Raw genomic sequence first — 20346 nt, forward strand, 5'->3', positions numbered from 1 at the left:
CACACAGGAATTTTTTTCTCTCTACTTGTGAAGCATCAAAATTGAGAACAGAAATGTTTCTGTTTCCTTTATGTTCACCATTCATTCGTTCTCCCTTGGGGGTCGGCAGTAGCAGCAGAAAAACATGTCTCACAAAGAACCTGAATTTCTGTTTGGTTTCAGACAATACTTTTTGTTGCTTTAGCTAAGTCATAACTATTTCTTTACCATAATAGGAATCTGATAGCCTGAAATTCAATTAGCTAAACATTTGAATATTAGTTTTACTTTCAATGATAGTTATTCCTGATCTTCCAACTGTAACTGTTTTTTCGAAGAGGTGCTCCTCTTTCAACTGGCAGGCTGTTTCACTTACCCTTTTGTAGTGCATAATCATTGAGTCTAGATAAATTGTTGTTTAAAAACACACCAGAAACTTTCAAAGATGAATAACTGATTTTTTTCTTTACTAAATTTCTAAGCAAAAGAAGTCTTATTATGCTTTTTTTTTTTTTTAAAGATGTAATGTAACATAGTGGAATAGTGGTTTAGGGCACGGACTTGTATTTTTGACTGTGCTCAGATTCCAGTGCTGCCACTTAACTAGCTGAGTAGCTCTGGCAAGTTAATATTTCTCAGCTCAAGTCCCTTATAAATAAAAAGTCTGTGCTTTTTTTCATGAATATATATTTCTGAACTCTCTGTGGATTAGTTTCATCTCACCTAATTAAACACAATAAGGAAGAACAGTGTGGTTATCTGGGCAAACATCTTACCATGTAAACCTGTATGTGTTAAGATAATGTTCTAACAATGAGCTTAGTTTAGGTGTTTTGAAAATTCAAAATTATTCAGAGACCTGGACACCATCACCAGTGTGGAAGAATGGATTAAGAAGGAAAGAAAACTTCCTATGATAGTGTAAACTTTGCCTTAGATTGCAACTTAGAAAAAAAATCACAAAAAATAAAGGGGGAAAAAAGGATCCATTTCTCTATTACTTTGACCACATTTTGCCGTTCTAGACATTGTCTAAATTAGATGATTCAACCTTTAAACTAGATTTATGTTCTGTCTTCTAAGTTTCCTCGTTTCTTGTCTTTTTCAATGCAACATACGGAGAAGGTATGTGAGAATGTATGAGTTGCAGAATCCATCGTAACAGCAGCTAAGCCATTGTGCTTTATTTTTGTGGTGAATGGCTGTATATTATGTTTGAACAGATTTTAACGCAGTAGATGCACAAAATGAGCACCATACAAGTAACGTAATGCAGGCAGAGAAACTAAAATGATCAGAAACACATACTTGTGAGTTTTTGTTTGTTTTTGAAATGGAGAATCCTCTTCTATCAAGACAAATCATATTTTATCTTTACACGGTAGAAATACCAAGTCTAAGAAAAGATAAAACAATAAAACAATATGAAGTTCTGAAGGGTATGGATTATGTGAATAGATGTGCTAACTGAATTCTACAATATTGGAATTGTGAGAGAAGAAGGAAACGTGAGGACCAGCAAGAGGAGACTGGAAAAGATAATTTTTATTATATAAGGGAATGGTGATCCTATATAATTTGTGATCCCAATAAAAATGAATTAGGCAAAATTTTTAACAGACTCAAAGTTTAGATAAATTCATGCATGATATGTCTACATAAAAGTGGAAACAAAGTAATTTAATACATAGTCTTAATCAACTCATCCTTATTAGAGTCTTACATTTAGGTCTTTCATCCATTTTGAGTTTACTATTGTGTATGGTGTAAGAAAGTGGTCCAGGTTCATTTTTCTGCATGTCACTGTCCAGTTTTCCCAGCACCACTTGCTGAAGAGACTGTCTTTATTCCATTGGATATTCTTTCCTGCTTTGTCAAAGATTAGTTGGCCATACATTTGTGGGTCCATTTTTGGGTTGTCTATTCTGTTCCATTGATCTGAGTGTCTGTTTCTGTGCCATAGAAATATACCTTTCTATTTCTGAAAAGGACCAGTCATTGTAGTGTAAACTTCTCATGTCACAAAAATTAAGAAGAGAAAAAAGTATAACTTTGAAGTCAGATAAACCCAGGAATGTCCTGTTTTGGATACCTCCTTAACCATGTTATCTATTCCCTCTAAGCTTAACTGCTTTCTCTACAAATTGGAAGGACATTATAGATTTCAACCCAGACATTTGGTGAAATAAAAAAGGTAATGCACAAAGTAGTAGTTATCACCACCTTCACCATCATCCAGTCCCTCTATAGTAACTCCTGTGTTCACATCCTTAAACTGTCCTCACCAATAACTTTTAAACCCTTCATAATCCTTATTTTCTAATATTTGACTCTCTACCAGTAGGTCCTGTCTTCTACCCATTTCCTTTAGTCTCCCAGCTCTGCTAATCCTTCAGCCCCACTGGTCCTATCCTTCTATTTATACTGCCATATTTATCACAGCTCCCCTGATGCCATCTTTCCCCTCTTTACCTAACTAACTGTCAGATTCGGTGATTATTACTTTTTTTGTGTGTACATTCTCAATTTGCTTACCTACTGCTCATTTTCCTGTACCCCTTAATGCAACCAGAGCCAGTTAAAGCAGGCTGTCTACCTGCTCTGTGCCTGCATCTACACAGCTGACTGTCACTAAAGAAAAATATGCTGCAGGATTTACTGCTCTATTTTTATTCACGATCAGTAATCTCAAGTGGATCCTTAAACTGTCTGGTAACTGTACTTTATATTCTGTTGTCCTAACTCAGTCTTTCTCCCATTCTATGAGATGGGTATTTCTCCTTGAATTCTCATTCCTCAATTCCACTATCATCTCCTTCATCCCAGGTGACAACTTTGATTTTTACTTCATTTAGAAAGTTGAAGTAAGACATGTCACATATTTCTACCATCACAGTTTCCCACGTGTTTACATCTGGACCTATCTACCCCCCCCCCCTTCTGTCTTGCACTGTCTGCATCCTAGCTGGGATCAACCCCTTTACTCATGCATTTCATTTTTTTACCACTCACTAGCTGAAAGACATGACTATAGACAAAAATTGCTTCCCGTTAAAACAGAATCATGCCCGTAGCATATATACATATTTTATCTTCCAACTTCCAAATAGGTTAACTTCCAAAACAAGATAAATAAAAAACGTTCTCTTATTTCCTGTCAGCCACAAACCCTACTTATGTCCTTCCCTTTAAGCAAAACTTCTTGAAAGCATTGCTATATTTAATATCTCTGCTTTCTTTTCCATCTCTTTACCCCATTCCAGTTGGATGTTTGTTCCCACCATTTACCTGAAATCGCTGTTTTCAGGGTCTCCCTGACTGCTGTGGGATCAGTTTTGTCATTTCTCAGTTTTCGTCATACTGACCTTTCAGCGATTTTAGACACAGTAGCTGTTCACTCTCTCTTCCATCAAACATTTTCTTAATCTTACTTGTAAAAGACTGCACATGTTATTTTCTTCTGATGGTGTTAGTCATGCCTTCTCAGTGTGTGTTTCTAGCGCTTTTTACTTCCTTAAACTCTCAGCATTTGAAAGATAGGCTCTTGGATTTCTTTTCTGTATGTATTTGCTCCATAGGTGGCTTGTTCTTCTCTATGACTATAGCTGTTATTTCTACGTTGATGCCTTTCAAATTTATATCTCCAGTCCTAATCTCTTCTGAACTCTAGACCTGCATATAAAGCATTCCTTCAACATTTTCACTCAACTTCTTAACAGATATTTCTAACTTAACCTATCTAAAATTGATCTCCTGAAATTCTCCCCCCATTATTGATCAGTCCAAAAACATTGGAATGTTTCTTAATCTCTCTCTCTCTCTCTCTCTCTCTCTCTCTCTCTCGTTCTCTTAATTCTGATTAGCATATCTTTTGGTTCTACCTTCTAAATACATCCAAAATTTGATCACTTTTTATTCTGCTGCTCAGTTCAAGACACTATTATTTGAAGTCTAGATGAATATTATAGCCTGTAATTTGGTGTCCCTGCTTCTGCATATAGCTACCAGTGAAATCTTGTAACCTAAGTCCAATCTTTTCTTTCCTTTGTGTGTGTTCCCATCTCACTAAGAATGTCTGCTGTCCCCCATTACTTCCCTGACCTTATTATTCTATCTCCCTCTGCTTTAGCTATATTGCCCACCTGCTGTTTCTAGAATATACCAGTCATGCTTTCATCTCAGGGGCTTGGACTTATTCTTCCCATTATCGGAATGATGTTCCCTTGATTTTTATAAATGACTACCCCTATGCTCTCCATTTCTTTCAGGTCTTTACTCAAAATTCACCTTCCTAGAGAGGTCTTCTCAAGCTTGCCCACATCATATCCACACAATTTTATCCTCTTTCCTTGCACTGTTTTTCCCACCTGTATCATTTATCACTATCTATTATTTAGTTTTTACTAGAATGCTATTGCTCTGTAGAACTTTGTGTGGTGATAGAAATGTTCTATAAATCTGATTGTCCAGTAAATGTTATCCACTAGCTACATGTGGCTATTGAACCCTTGAAATGAAGTTAGTTTGAGAAAGGAACTAAATTTTTATTCCATTTTAATTTCAATTTTAAAAGCTTCAGTTGGTCAATAGCTACCATATTGGATAGTACAGGTTCAGAAGGTAAACTTTCAACCTCAAGGATTTTTATCCAGCTGGGAAGAAAAATAAATAGAAACTATTAAATCTATGTGATAATTTTAATGACAGAGATATTAACCGATAGGGGAGAAAAGAAATAAAAAATATCCTTAATGGTCAAAGGAATAGTTGGTGGAAATGGGGATGATACGGCTTCCTGGAGGATAGAGAGGATTTAAACTGTTTAGAAAAAGTCAGCATTTTAGTATAAGGACAACAGAGATCATCTTTGAAACTAGTTCCTTCCTCTAACATAAAACATGGAAGTATTATGGGATATTTGAGTGCAAGGCATCGCATAATATGACTTTGTGTGCTATTATGAGGTCACAGTATAAATATTCGGAGAATACTTTTATAAAGTTGGAAGTCCTTCAACTACTTTCTGTTATAAAATTCTAAAGCAATAATTATTTGTTTTCAACTGTTGTTACCCCATTTCCATTGTTCTTTTTTTATTTCCATCAATTTTCCATCTACACAAGAAATATTTTCTTGCTTTATAGTGAATACTTTACAAATTCTTCTTTTTTCATTCCTAAAGAGGCATCCAGTTTACAAAAACTGACAATGAAAGTTTCTTTAGACAAACTTTAAGTTTTATTTTACTTTCAAAGATTATGGTCAAGTTCTCTCTGCTATGTGGAATCTTTTTGAATTGTCTAATTTTCTATTAAATTTTTAATTTTAGGGGAGGCTGGGTGGCTCAGTCAGTAAAGCGGCCGACTTCAGTTTAGGTCATGATCTCATGGTTCTCATTAGTTCAAGCCTGCATCAGGCCCTCTGCTGTCAGTGCAGAGCCCGCTTTGGATCCTCTGTCTCCCTCTCTCTCTGCCCCTCCCCCGCTTTTGTACGCTTTCTCTCTCTCTCTCTCAAAAATAAACATTTAAATTTTTTAAAAGTTTAATTCCAAAATATTTAGCATACAGTGTTATATTAGTTTCAGGTGTACAATATAGTGATTCAACAGTTCTATACATTATTCGTGCTCATCATGATAAGTGTACTCTTAATCCGCCTCAGCTATTTTATCCATCCACTCATGACCACCCCCTTTGGTAACCATCACTTTGTTTTCTATAGTTAATAGTCTCCTTTTTGGTTTGTCTCTTTTTTTTCCTTTGTTCATTTGTTTTTGACAATGACAAATTTAATTGTGGAGATAAACAATGTATGTATATATAATGTCTGTTCTATATAACATATGTGTGTATATGATTTTAATATCAGAGATACCTCATAAGCTCCATAAGTCATCATAGACACTCCAAGAAAACTTGAGTGCAGAAAAACCTGAAAGGCCACCTGGTATACAGCAGCAACTCATAGATCCTTTGTAGAATACAGCTTTTGTGTCCTTCTCTTATTCTAGTGCCGAGGATTAGGTGACAGTGGAATGAAGAGTACTGTTAATTTGGTAGAGCAAGGTGCTATTTCAAACCTTTCACACCAGCCAAGGAACTTATCAGGTATCTCCCCTGAAAGCATAGCTGATTGTCACAGTTCAATATCAGTTTTCAGGTGCGCATAGGAAAAAGAAAATAAAATTATTAAATATTAACATCAATATTAACAATATGCTTAAACCCATATCTCAAGTCTTTCTTAGGGTTAGTCTTCAGGTTTTTATATCAATTGTATACAATAAAAAAGAATCATAATTGAACTTGCTAATTGGATATGTTATTTACCAAGTAAACATATGTTGCGTTTGGTAAGATAGAACCTAGGGGAGACTTGTTGGAGTCAGTTTGGTGCTTCTATCTGAGGTGTTTGCTAAGGTGTCAAACAGAATAGGACTAGAATTTGAGTCATAAATGTGATTCTAACTTAATTACCCAGAGCATTAACTAGTTAATTTTATCATAAGAATATTTTCATTAAAAGTATACTTGAAGAGTGAAGGTGCTTTTGCATTTCAGGAATAGTTTTTTTTAAATTGAGATGTACATGAAATTTCTACATTTGAGAGTATAATAACAAGAAGTCCAATATAAATCTTTTACCTGTGAAATGAAGGTGATAATAGAAAACTTTTGGTTTATGAAAATTCCAGTTAGATAAATTACCCAAAGTGTAGTAATGCTATGTAATAAGTTCCAAAAAAATTATAGTTATTGATATTCCAGTGCCAAAGAATAATAGTATATCTCCAGAAATACTGTTGCATGAATACTTTCCCTCAAGAACACAATCCTGTTGAAGCGCAGAGATACAGGAATTAACTATTTGGCTTATATTCATAACTAAATGGAAGGTTGCTTATGGGTTCTTAGTGTATGTTATTGGTGTGGTTTATCATTAAACAGCTAGAATCCACTTCCAACTCCATATAATTTAATATTCTTTAAAGAAATATTTTATCCTTTGCCTCATAATTACATGTGTTCATAGACCTTTACAAAGTGAAGGGAAGTTTCTTCCACTTTACTGCTGCTTTATTTTATGGATAAAATACCAAGAAAGTTCTGAGTTTTTCAGAAGCCATATAGTATGTACCAGTGAGGGGATGAGGGCATTGGCTTCTGACTTCTAGGAGTCATCTTTCAGGATTCCTTCTGCTAGATCATTCTCTATCCTTCCTATTCGAAATAGCACATAACATTCTTTGATTAGAAATAACTTTCCTCAAATTATTTTCACTACAAAAAAAAATGTTTGATGGGTGTAAAATGTTTGTACTGCTTAATTACACTCTGAGGTATGAGAGATGTATTTTGAAAATTATACCAAAGAAACATAAGCTATATAGTGATTATTATTATTATCTACTTGGTAAATAATAAATGCTTTTACTTTTCAACATGTTAAGTCTCTCAAAAAATATAAGTAGTTATTTCATTGCCCTCCCTGGCATTATTTGACCAAGCTACTTATTTTCTGTTCTCCTAATCATCTCTCATAAATCAGTCTCTAAGCCTTTTAGACATTTCACTTATTTCTCCCTGAACTGCCTCCTACATGTTCTTATTATTGTAATTTATTTTTTGAGTGTTGACAGTTTGTTTGGCACCATTCAAAACATAACATCTTTCTATTTAGAGAGGTGACTCAAATTGCCACATTGAGTTTGGGTGGTCTCAGCAGACCACAGATGGAGTGTGGACTAACCCATCCCAAACAAGTTGGAGATATGAGGAAGGGATTATAACGATTAGTTAGTGCGTAGAGCTCAGAAGCATTTTTTAGCCTCAAACTCATGTTCCCCATGACGGTGTTTAAAGTTATCTCAGTTATAGTGCAGAATGAGTGCATGTGGCTAATTTGAGTTGCTTTGGACCTTTGGATTACCAGAGAGCCTTGAGTACCAGTGGAATTCATATAGAAAATGAACGTGACTTGAAACTCTTTTGAGAAAGGTCTTTGGAGTATGAAGAAATAGCTATATTAAGTTAGCCAAAGTGTAATTTTTAAACTGTTTTGAAAAAAGCATATTTAAAGTTTTTAGGTATATTGGTATACATTTAAGTATATGGCTTAAATTAGACATTTCACTTTAAAAGAGAGAAAGAAATTAATGTAGGGAGGTAAAAATGAAAGGAAGGAGAAGCTACAGATTTCAGGAACTATGATAGGCAGGTTGTTGTTTACTACAACCTTGTCACTACTCTCACTGACCTTGGATATCAAATTATATGGTCTAAAATCTTATTAGCCAATTTCTGATCCACTAGATTTTAATGACTCTGTTAATAGTGAGCAAGTTAGTACATAGCATTGGAAATTAATAGGGTACAGAACTAGGCACCAGGAAATCTGACTGTTAATCTTGGATCTTCCATCTTTGGGCTATTAGGGTTGCTGGCTATGATGGTACAGGCTGTGCTCTGCCTCAACTTCCTGTCCTGGGACCTAGCACTCTCATTCAAGTCCTCCAAACACTTGCCACTCAGTAATCATTACTTATATCTCTGGAAAGAAGTTAGGAATTTTATGTGATATAATACTTGGGAATAAGATTGTCCAGTGGTATATTCTTTATGGCCAATGCATATGTGGATTAGAATAAAGATAGGCACCATCACCTTAAAGGGTAAGAAAGGAACTCTAAGCTGCAGTAGTAATCATACTAAATCCAGTTATCTGAATAAGAATGTTTTTCAAAAAGAGGGTTATAAGATATGTAAGTGATGAATCACTGGGTTCTACTCCTGAAACCAATACTATGCTCTATGTTAACTAACTTGAATTTAAATAAATCTGTTTTAAAAAGATGGTCATAAGGCAAAACTTGTCAGTATCATTCCAAACACTGTCCAGTGGTGAAGGAACTTTAGCCAACTTATACTGAATATTATCATTATATTAGCAAGACCATTGAAAATATGGAATGAATATAAATGTACTAGGGAAGGGATAAGTGTGCACATAAAGGTATAGTGGGGTTGTTGTTCTAGAAGATGAGTACGTCCCTGGTGATGACTTCTCTTGTCTCACCACAAACTGACTGCAGGGAGATGGGCATGGGAAGAGGGAGAATAGGGCTTTGAGGACCAAGGGAGTTGGGTGTGAAACCTCAGACAATGGGAAAGCTAGATTATTAGAAATCACATAGCAGTATTGGGACACTGTTGAGATTCCATTTGGAGTTTGATGTCATGAAATGTGAAGGCATCTGTTACTACAGTTCTGTGATTTTTCTACAGCAATTTTCAGGTCTTTAGTGTAAGCCATCCAATTTAAGTTCTACAAGGGAAAGAAAAGTAGGAGACCTTGATAAATGTTGGATGTTGGAGGGAGAGCAGTAGCATCTATAGATTGGAAATCTTGGTGAGACCTTAGAAGTTATTAATAGTGAGATTGAGAGCAAGTGAAATGAAAGGCCGAAGGTGGTGAAGGGGATGTTTGCATTCAAATTGTCAGGGGAGAGAAATGCCATATAGGTTGATGACAAATTCCAACTATGACCATTTCAATGTATCATTGAGGTAGAATGTGACAAAAAAGAATTAAAGGAAAAAGTTTGGGGTGGGGGGAAGCTCAAGAAATTGAGAAGTCACATGTATATTGATATCCCTAAGAAGGATGATTGGCAGTGGGGTAGAGAGAGACTCTTAGCTATGTGCCAACCTCAAAAGCATGATTGGGTAAGAGACCCAGGTGCCAATCGATAATAGCAAGAAGGGGGGTTGGAGAGAGTGCAGAAACTTGATGGAAATAGCTTAAAAGAAGCACAAAGATTCATAAAAGAAAGGGTAAAGTTGGAGAGGAGGTTTAAATTTGATAGAGAAAAGGTAGAACACTTATGCCGCCCCCTAGCCCTGAGGTAGTTGGGTGGGGTAAGTTCCCAATTGAAGGGTTATCAAGGGAGTAGTTTCCTTTTAAATTTTTTTGTAATGCTTATTTTTGAGAGAGAGAGAGACCGACAGAGCACGAGTTGGGGGAGGGGCAGAGACAGGGGAAGACCGAATCTGAGGCAGATTCCAGGCTCTGAGCTGTTGGTCTTGAGAGCCTGATGCACGAACCATGAGATCATGACCTGAGCCGAAGTTGGATGCTTAACCGACTGAGCCACCCAGAGGATCCAAGGGAAGTAGTTTTGTAATGGAACAGCTAGGGCACTCAAGGCAAAACAATGAAACACAAACAGAGCATCTTCATAGTGTACAGGAGAAGGAAAGAACAGCGTAATGGGAACAGGACAGGTAGAAAAGCATGGACACTCACTCAGTTCTAGTTCTCTGTTCGTAAACATTTTCTTTAGTGATGTGGTGGCACTGACTGCATACTCTCCTCTGAACTACACGCAAGGGCATGAGCCTGATGGCTGTGAGCAACCCTTTAGGCATCAAAGAATAGTGTGTCAGTGAACGACAGTGGCTTAAACTAGGATGGCAAATGGTCAATATGAGTTTGCCCTTGAGAAGTGGATATACTTGCAGATTACTGACAACTAGTGTTTAGTCTAAACACTAAAAACCTGCCATCAAGCAATGTGCAACCGATGGGGTAATATCACCCATGCTTCCCCCTGAAAGGACACACGCTTCTACATACTGTGGTGTACTTTTCTTTTTCTATTGCACAGGAAAATAGAAACCTAGAAATTCTGAAAGTTTACCAACTTCTGAAATGAGGAAATATCAAGCAGAGAGGTTTCCTATGTAGATATGTATCTGAGATTGTTTTTTCCAATTTGCCTAAACTTTCACCTTATAATTCATTTTTTTAAATTAAAAATTGCAAAACACTTTTACACTTCAGAGTATTAGTGGTACCATTATGTTGAGTGAAACTCACGACCCATGTGTATTGTCACCAGATACACCAACACATTCTAGTTGCATCTATGTGTGGTTTGAAAAAATAAGTTCATAATTATTCACATTTCTTCTTAAAGTCATTTCTTCTTAGTAATGAGCTTGCCATTAAGATCTACACAGTTTCAGGGGACCCTGGGTGGCTCAGTCGGTTAAGCATCTGACTTCGGCTCAGGTCATGATCTCATGGTTTGTGAGTTCAAGCCCCATGTCGGGCTCTGTGCTGACCGCTCAGAGCCTCGAACCTGCTTTGGAATCTGTGTCTCCTTCTCTTTCTCTGACCCGTTCCCACTCGCACTCTCTCTCAGAAATAAATAAACATTAAAAAAAAAATAAAAAAATAAAACCAATTTCATAGAATCCATAGAGTTTACAGGAATTGATTGATATTATAACTCATGAGATTGATTACCAGTCAGGTCAGGTGGGTATTTCCTTTCCTTTCCTTTTTTTTTTCCTAAATTTTATTTTTAATTTTTTTAAATTTACATCCAAATTAGCATATAGTGCAACAATGATTTCAGGAGTAGATTCCTTAGTGCCCCTTACCCATTTAGCCCATCCCTCCTTCCACAACCCCTCCAGTAATCCTCAGTTTGTTCTCCATATTTGAGTGTCTTCTGTTTTGTCCCCCTCCCTGTTTGTATATTATTTTTGTTTCCCTTCCCTTATGTTCATCTGTTTTGTCTCTTAAAGTCCTCATATGAGTGAAGTCATATGATTTTTTTATTTCTCTGACTAATTTCACTTAGCATAATACCCTCCAGTTCCATCCAGGTAGTTGCAAGTGGCAAGATTTCATTCTTTTTGATTGCCGAGTAATACTCCATTGTGTGTGTATATATATATATATGTGTGTGTGTGTGTGTGTGTGTGTGTATATATATATATATATCACCTCATCTTTATCCATTCATCCATCGATGGACATTTAGGCTCTTTCCATACTTTGGCTATTGTTGATAGTGCTGCTATAAACGTGGGGGTGCATATGTTCCTTCGAAACAGCACATCTGTATCCCGTGGATAAATGCCTAGTAGTGCAATTGCTGAGTCGTAGGGTAGTTCTTTTTTTAGTTTTTTGAGGAACCTCCATACTGTTTTCCAGAGTGGCTGCACCAGCTTGCATTCCCATCCTTTCCTTTTTTTATCATCTCTTTATTATTTCTTTTATTAAAATATTTATTTATTTTGAGAGAGAGTGCATGTGCATGTGGGGGAGGGGCAGAGAGAGAGGGAGGTGAGACTCCCAAGCAGGATGGGGCTCAGTCCCTTGAACCATGAGATCATGACACGAGCCAAAATCAAGACTCGGATGCTGAACTGACTGAGCCACCCAGGTGCTCCATCTCTTTATGATTTCTTACATCATGTAAGTGTTCTGTGAAAAAAAGAAAGGAGTAATTTGGAAAGGGTGTCCTCACTCTGTCTTTCTCTCCCTTTTGTTTCTCTTTATTAAATGTCACTTTCTAATTCCCATGTCATTATTTATTTGACATTTTCATGCCTCTCATTTGATAAAGTTATAGTCTTAATTCTTTATTTGTGAAAACTAAAGGTTTTATGACTCAACCTTTCTCCATAAGAAGTTCAACTTTAAAAACTAGATTGTGGAGAGACTCTCGGAAGATGGTGGCATAGGAGGACGCTGGGCTCACCTCGTCCTGCTGATCACTTAGATTCCACCCGCATATGCCTAAATAACCCAGAAAACCACCAGACTCTAGCAGAACAGACTCTCTGGAGCCAAGCGTAGACAAGAGGCCCACAGAAGAGGGTAGGAAGGGCAGAGACACATTGCGTACTACACAGGCTGGCGGGAGGGAGCTAGGGCAGTGGAGGGGCAGCCCGCCCGGCAAGGCAGAGCCCCCATAGTCTGGTTTGCAAAAGCACAGAGCCCAGACTCTGTGAGTTCTGAAAGCCAGCGGGACTTAACATCTGGAATGTTAAAAGTCAACAGCTCTGCTCTCAGAGAGTTGGGAGGGTGAGAGGACACCAGGAGGGAGAGCTGTTCAGACCTGGAAGACAGAACTCAGCTCAGCGGGGAAGCAAAGGCCCTGGCAAGCGTCATCTCCCTCTTCCATCCCCCAGCCAAAATTCCAAACGGAACCAGTTCCTGTCACCAAACTTGCTTGCACCACGCAAACGCCCAATGCTGTGCTTCTGTGGATCCATCCCTCCCACGGGCCTGCCTCCATCAAGTGTTGCAGGGACCTTCCCGCAGGGTACCACCAACTGCAAAGCAGGCTAAGCCTGTCCCTCCCACCCCTGTGTACCTTGCAGATCCACCCATCTAATACACCCTTGGCCAGATTCCATCAAAGCAGCACCACAAGCCTGGCAGTGTGCAAGCAGCCCAGACAGGGGATACACCACTCTACAGTGAGTCCTTCCCCTGGGAGAGGGGAAGATAAGGTACACACCCATCTGACTGTGGCCCCAGAGGTGGGCTGCAGGCAGACATCTGGTCTGACTCTGACCCCACCGTCCAACACAAGTTACTCCAGACAGCACAGGGGAAGTGCCCTACAGTTTGGAGCCACCGCAGGGACTATCCAAAATGAGAAAATGGAAGAATTCTCCTCAAAAGAAACTCCAGGAAGTAGAGACTGCTAACGAATTCATCAAAAATGATTTAAGCAATATAACGGAACAAGAATTTAGAATAATAGTCATAAAATTAATCACTGGGCTTGAACAAAGAATAGAGGAGAGCAGAGAATCTATTGCTACAGAGATCAAGGGACTAAGAAATAGTCATGATGAGCTAAAAAATGTTATCAATGAGGTGCAAAATAATACGAAGGTGGCCATAGCACAGATTGAAGAGGCAGAGGAGAGAATAGGTGAATTAGAAGATAAAATTATGGAAAAAGAGGAAGCTGAGAAAAAAGAGAGATAAAAAATCCAGAAGTATGAGGGGAGAATTGGAGAACTAAGTGATGCAATCAAATGCAACAATATCCATATAATAGGGATTCCAGAAGAAGAGAGAGAGAAAGGGGCAGAAGGTGTACTGGAACAAATCATAGCTAAGAACTTCCCTGATCTGGAGAAGGAAAAAGGCATTGAAATCCAAGAGGCACAGAGAACTCCCTACAGACATAATTTGAATCGATCTTCTGCACAACATATCATAGTGAAACTGGCAAAACACAAGGGTAAAGACAAAATTCTGAAAGCAGCTAGGGATAAACAGGCTCTAACTTCCAAAGGTAGACCCATAAGAGTAGTGGCAGACCTTTTCTACTGAAACTTGGCAGGCCAGAAAGGAATGGCAGGAAATTTTCAATGTGATGAACAGAAAAAAGTATGCAGCCGAGAATCCTTTATCCAGCAAGTCTGTCATTCAGAATCGAGGGAGAGATAAAGGTTTTCCCAAACAAACAAAAACTTAAGGAATTCATCACCACTAACTAGCCCTACAAGAGATCCTAAGGGAGGCTCTGTGAGTGAAATGTTGCAAGAACCACAAAGTACCAGAGACATCACTACAGGCATGAAACCTACAGACATCACAATGACTCTAAACCCATATCTTTCAATAATAACACTGAATGTAAATGGACTAAATGCTCCAACCAAAAGACATAGAGTATCAGAATGGATAAAATAACAACACCCATCTATTTGCTGACTACAAGACTCATTTTAGATCCGAGGACACCTTCAGATTGAAAGTGAGGGGATGGAGAACTATGTATCATGCTATTGGAACTCAAAAGAAAGTTGGAGTAACCATACTTATATCAGACAAACTAGACTTTAAATTAAAGGCTGTAACAAGAGATGAAGAAGGGCATTACATAATAATTACACGGCCTATCCATCCATCAGGAAGAGCTAACAATTATAAATGTCTATGCGCCGAATATGGGAGCCCCCAAATGTATAAAACAATCGCGAACATAAGCAACCTTATCATAAGAATGTGGTAATTGCTGGGGACTCTAATACCCCACTTACAACAATGGATAGATCATCTAGACACAGAATCAATAAAGAAACAAGGGCCCTGAATGATACATTGGATCAGATGGACTTGACAGATATATTTAGAAGTCTGCATCCCAAAGCAACAGAATATACTTTCTTCTCGAGTGCACTGGAACATTCTCCAAGATATATCACACACTGGGTCACAAAACAGCCTGTAATAAGTACAAAAGAAATGAGATCATACCATGCATGCTTTCAGACCACAATGCTATGAAACTGGAAATCAACAAAAGGAAAAAGTCTGGAAAACCTCCAAAGCATGGAGGTTAAAGAACACTCTACTAAAGAATGAATCGGTCAACCAGGAAGTTAGAGAACACATTAAAAAGTATATGGAAACAAATGAAAATGAAAATACAACAATCCAAATGCTTTGGGATGCGGCGAAGGCAGTCCTGAGAGGAAACCACATTGCAATCCAGACCTATCTCAAGAAACAAAAAATCCCAAATACAAAAATCTAACAGCACACCTAAAGGAAATAGTAGCAGAACAGCAAAAACACCCCAAATCCAGCAGCAGAAGAGAGATAATAAAGATCAGAGCAGAAATGAACAATATAGAATATTAAAAATCTGTAGAGCAGATCAATGAAACCAAGAGCTGTTTTTTTGAAAAAATAAACAACGTTGATAAACCTCTAGCCAGATGTCTCAAAAAGAAAAGGGAGAGGACCCAAATAGATAAAATCATGAATGAAAATGGAACTATTATAACCAATCCCTCAGAAATACAAGCAATAACCAGGGAATACTATGAACAATTATATGGCAACAAACTGGACAACCTGGAAGAAATGGAAAAATTCCTAAGCACCCACACACCTCCAAAACTCAAACAGGAAGAGATAGAAAGTTTGAACAGACCCATAACCAGTGAAGAAATTGAGTCAGTTATCAAAAATCTCCCAACAAATAAGAGTCCAGGACCAGATGGCTTCCCTGGGGAATTCTACCAGACATTCAAAGCAGAGATAATACCTATCCTTCTCAGCTGTTCCAAAAAATAGAAAGGGAAGGAAAACTTCCAGACTCATTCTGTGAAGCCAGCATTATGTTGATTCCCAAACCAGACCAAGACCCAGCAAGAAGCGAGAACTACAGGCCAATATCCCTGATGAATATGGATGCAAAAATTCTCAACAAGATGCTAGCAAATCAAATTCAACAGCATATAAAAAGAATTATTCACCATGATCAAGTGGGATTCATTCCTAGGCTGCAGGGCTCATTCAATATTCGCAAATCAATGTGCTACATCACATTAATAAAAGAAAATATGAGAACCATATGATCCTGTCAATCAATGCAGAAGAAGCCTTGAACAAAATTCAGCATCCTTTCTTAATAAAAACCTTTGAGAAGTCAGGATAGAAGGAACATACTTAAACATATTAAAAGCCATTTATGAAAAGCCTACAGCCAACATCATCCTCAATAGGGAAAAACTGAGATTTTTTCCCCCCGAGATCAGGAACATGACAGGGATGTCCACTCTCACCGCTGCTAACATAGTGTTGGAAGTTCTAGCATCTGCAATCAGACAACAAAGGGAAATCAAAGGCATCAAAATTGGCAAAGATGAAGTCCAGCTTTCACTTTTTGCAGATGACATGATATTATACATGGAAAACCTGACAGACTCCAAAAGTCTGCTAGAACTGATACATGAATTCAGCAAAGTCGCAAGATACAAAATCAATGTACAGAAATCAGTTGCATTCTTATACACTAATAATGAAGCAACAGAAAGACAAATAAAGAAACTGATCCCATTCAAAATTGCACCAAGACTCATGAACCTAGGAATAAACCTAACCAAAGATGTAAAATATCTGTATGCTGAAAGCTATAGAAAGCTTATGAAGGAAATTGAAGAAGATACAAAGAAATGGAAAAACATTCCGTGCTCATGGATTGGAAGAATAAATATTGTTAAAATGTCAATATTACCCAAAGCTATCTACACATTCAATGCAGTCCCAATCAAAATTGCACCAGCATTCTTCTCAAAGCTAGAACGAGCAATCCTAAAATTTGTATGGAACCACAAAAGACCCCTAATAGCCAAAGTAATATTGAAGAAGAAGACCAAAGCAGGAGGCATCACAATCCTAGACTTTAGCCTCTACTCCAAAGCTGTAATCATCAAGACAGCATGGTATTGGCACAAAAACAGACACATAGACCAATGGAATAGAATAGAAACCCCAGAACTAGACCCACAAAAGTATGGCCAACTAATCTTTGACAAAGCAGGAAAGAATATCCAATGGAAAAAAGACAGGCTCTTTAACAAATGGTGCTGGGAGAACTGGACAGCAACATGCAGAAGAATGAAACTAGACCACTTTCTTACACCATTCAAAAAAAGAAACCCACAATGGATGAAGGACCTGAACGTGAGACAGGAAACCATCAAAACCCTAGAGGAGAAAGCAGGAAAAAAACTTCTCTGACCTCAACTGCAGCAATTTCTTACTTGACACATCTGCAAAGGCAAGGGAATTAAAAGCAAAAATAAACTCTTGGGACCTCATGAAGATAAAAAGCTTCTGCACAGAAAAGGAAACAATCAACACAAGTAAAAGGCAACCTTTTCTGGGAATGGCAAAAGATATTTGCAAATGACATATCGGACAAAGGGCTAGTATCCAAAATCTATAAAGAACTCACCAAACTCCACACCTGAAAAACAAATAATCCAGTGAAGAAACGGGCAGAAGATATGAATATACACTTCTCTAAAGAAGACATCCAGATGGCCAACAGGCACATGAAAAGATGCTGAACGTCACTCCTCATCAGGGAAATACAAATCCAAACCACACTGAGATACCACCTCATGCCAGCCAGAGTGGCTAAAATGAACAAATCAGGAGACTATAGGTCTGGCATGGATGTGGAGAAACAGGAACCCTCTTGCACTGTTGGTGGAAATGCAAACTGGTGTAGCCACTCTGGAAAAGTGTGGAGGTTCCTCAAAAAATTAAAAATAGACCTACCCTATGACCCAGCAATAGCACTGCTAGGAATTTACCCAAGAGATACAGGAGTGCTGATGCATAGGGGCACTTGTACCCCAATGTTTATAGCAGCACTCTCAACAATAGCCAAATTATGGAAAGAGCCTAAATGTCCATCAACTGATGAATGGATAAAGAAATTGTGGTTTATATACACAATGGAGTACGTGGCAATGAGAAAGAATGAAATATGGCCCTTTGTAGCAACGTGGATAGAACTGGAGAGTATGATGCTAAGTGAAATAAGCCATACAGAGAAAGACAGATACCATATATTTTCACTCTTATGTGGATCCTGAGAAACTTAACAGAAGACCATGGGGGAGGGGAAGGGGAAAAAGTTAGAGAGAGAGAGAGAGAGAGAGCGCCAAACCATAAGAGACTCTTAAAAACTGAGAATAAACTGAGGGTTGATGGGAGCTGGGAGGGAGGGAAGGGTGGGTGATGGGCACTGAGGAGGGCACCTGTTTGGATGAGCACTGGGTATTGTATGGAAGCCAATTTGACAATAAATTTTATATTAAAAAAATAAATAATAAATAAAAGCAAGATTGTAGTATAGTTGAAGAGTAGTACAGATAGGTTTTACTAATCCATGCTTTTGTGGCTTTTAAAATAATCATGCAACAAGTGGACGGATCCTTACCTTGTAAACAGACTAGTTTCTTTCCTTTTTTTTTTTTTTCGCCTAGGCCAAGTTGTTATTTGTCACTTAAATGTTAAATGTTAAATGTAGGTATTGGAAGGCAGAATGACGGTTCCGGAAAAGCTACACATAGCTTTCAAACAGCACAATGAAGCTTGCTGACAATGTAGCTGACTTTGATACCTAGATAGTACTATCTACTTGTCTGTCTGTGTGGAAAAGTTTAAAGTAAGTCTAGGAAGAGATTGCTTTAAAATTATTGGTAATTTGGGGCGCCTGGGTGGCGCAGTCGGTTAAGCGTCCGACTTCAGCCAGGTCACGATCTCGCGGTCCGTGAGTTCGAGCCCCGCGTCGGGCTCTGGGCTGATGGCTCAGAGCCTGGAGCCTGTTTCCGATTCTGTGTCTCCCTCTCTCTCTGCCCCTCCCCCGTTCATGCTCTGTCTCTCTGTCCCAAAAATAAATAAAAACGTGGAAAAAAAAATTTAAAAAAAAATTATTGGTAATTATTGAGGATCTACCTTTGTTATAATAGGTTGCCTGCCAGCTTTCACATTTAGAAAAAGATTTTTCAGTGTCTATACAGAGGTCAATTATGACCCAACCACTTGTGAGAATCTAGAATGAATTTTCAGGACAGAGGTCCTCAGTCATTAGTTCAAGATCTACCAGGTATTATCGAAGCCTTACCTTGCAAGTATCCACACCAGTTATTGCTGCCACATTTTTTTTTATTGTTGTCAGTGTTCTTTGGGATCTGTTATACCAAAGGACAAAATCCTCTAACACTTAGAAGCATCTCTGTCAACACTGTCTGCCACAAGAACTCTTAATCTTTTAACCCTATCCACATAAATAGTCTTACGTCTTCTCTAAAAGATTGGGTTTGCTAAAATTAAAAATAACCAGAACATGCAGCTCCTAAAATGATAAACTGCTGGTGTTTCCAAAATTTCCCCTATTTCTTGAGCTAGTATATAAATATAGTTTTAGTGTGAGAATTAGATACGTTAGCAGTAAGTATATCTAGACTTACTGTTATATAGTTGCATCTGAGGAAGATATTGGTAAAGCAAAAACAGTATTATTTCATAAAGGAAGCCACCAAAAAGCACAAGGAGTGACTTAGCTACGGAGGACTAGAGTGGTGGCCATATCAGAGAACATCTTGCTTGAGTATCTGGACCAAGTCCATCTATTTTCCTAATATATTTTGAGATGTATTCGGATTCCAGGTGGCATGTTTTTCATGATCAGAAACTTTTTTGAAATACATGCTTTTCAGGATGGAATGGTTTAGTGCTATTTATTCTACTAAAATATGACGGTGGTCATAGATCTCAGAAACTTTCAAATTCTCAAGTCTCTTCACCACCTGTGCTTGTCCATAGCAGTGTTATCCATCCAGCCTTCCCACACACATCCCAAGACGTGTGGAGAGCTTTTTAATAGATTATAAACAAAAGGGGAGGAAAACCTATCATTCCATAAAATGAATAATCATGAAAATGTAATCTAAAGCATATGTATTGAATATCTGCCAGGACAGGTTCTAAATATCTTTATGTCAAAGTACCTTCTGTTTTGACCTGGTCTGATTCCTTTTATGTAATAAACAGTTAACAATGCATACTGCAAATGAAATTAAATGCAGAGTATTCAAGCTCATACATGTTTAGACTTTTATATTTTATTCTTGTGTATGCCCCAAACTTATAAATTAAGTAAGAAATTACCCTTAAGACGTTTTCAGAAAATCGTGACAAAAAACACTAACATTTTGTGTTTGTATAGCATTTTAA

At 37.8% G+C, this 20346-nt stretch overlaps 1 protein-coding gene across 6 annotated transcripts in view; it reads left to right on the forward strand.

Annotated features, from left to right (window-relative positions):
• Positions 1-20346, forward strand: part of SLC16A7 (solute carrier family 16 member 7) — a 194058-nt gene that overhangs the window by 123062 nt on the left and 50650 nt on the right. The gene's annotated exons all lie outside the window — the stretch shown is intronic.

The sequence above is a fragment of the Leopardus geoffroyi genome, chromosome B4 (genome assembly GCF_018350155.1).
Source record: "Leopardus geoffroyi isolate Oge1 chromosome B4, O.geoffroyi_Oge1_pat1.0, whole genome shotgun sequence".
NCBI classification, from domain to species: Eukaryota; Metazoa; Chordata; class Mammalia; order Carnivora; family Felidae; genus Leopardus; species Leopardus geoffroyi.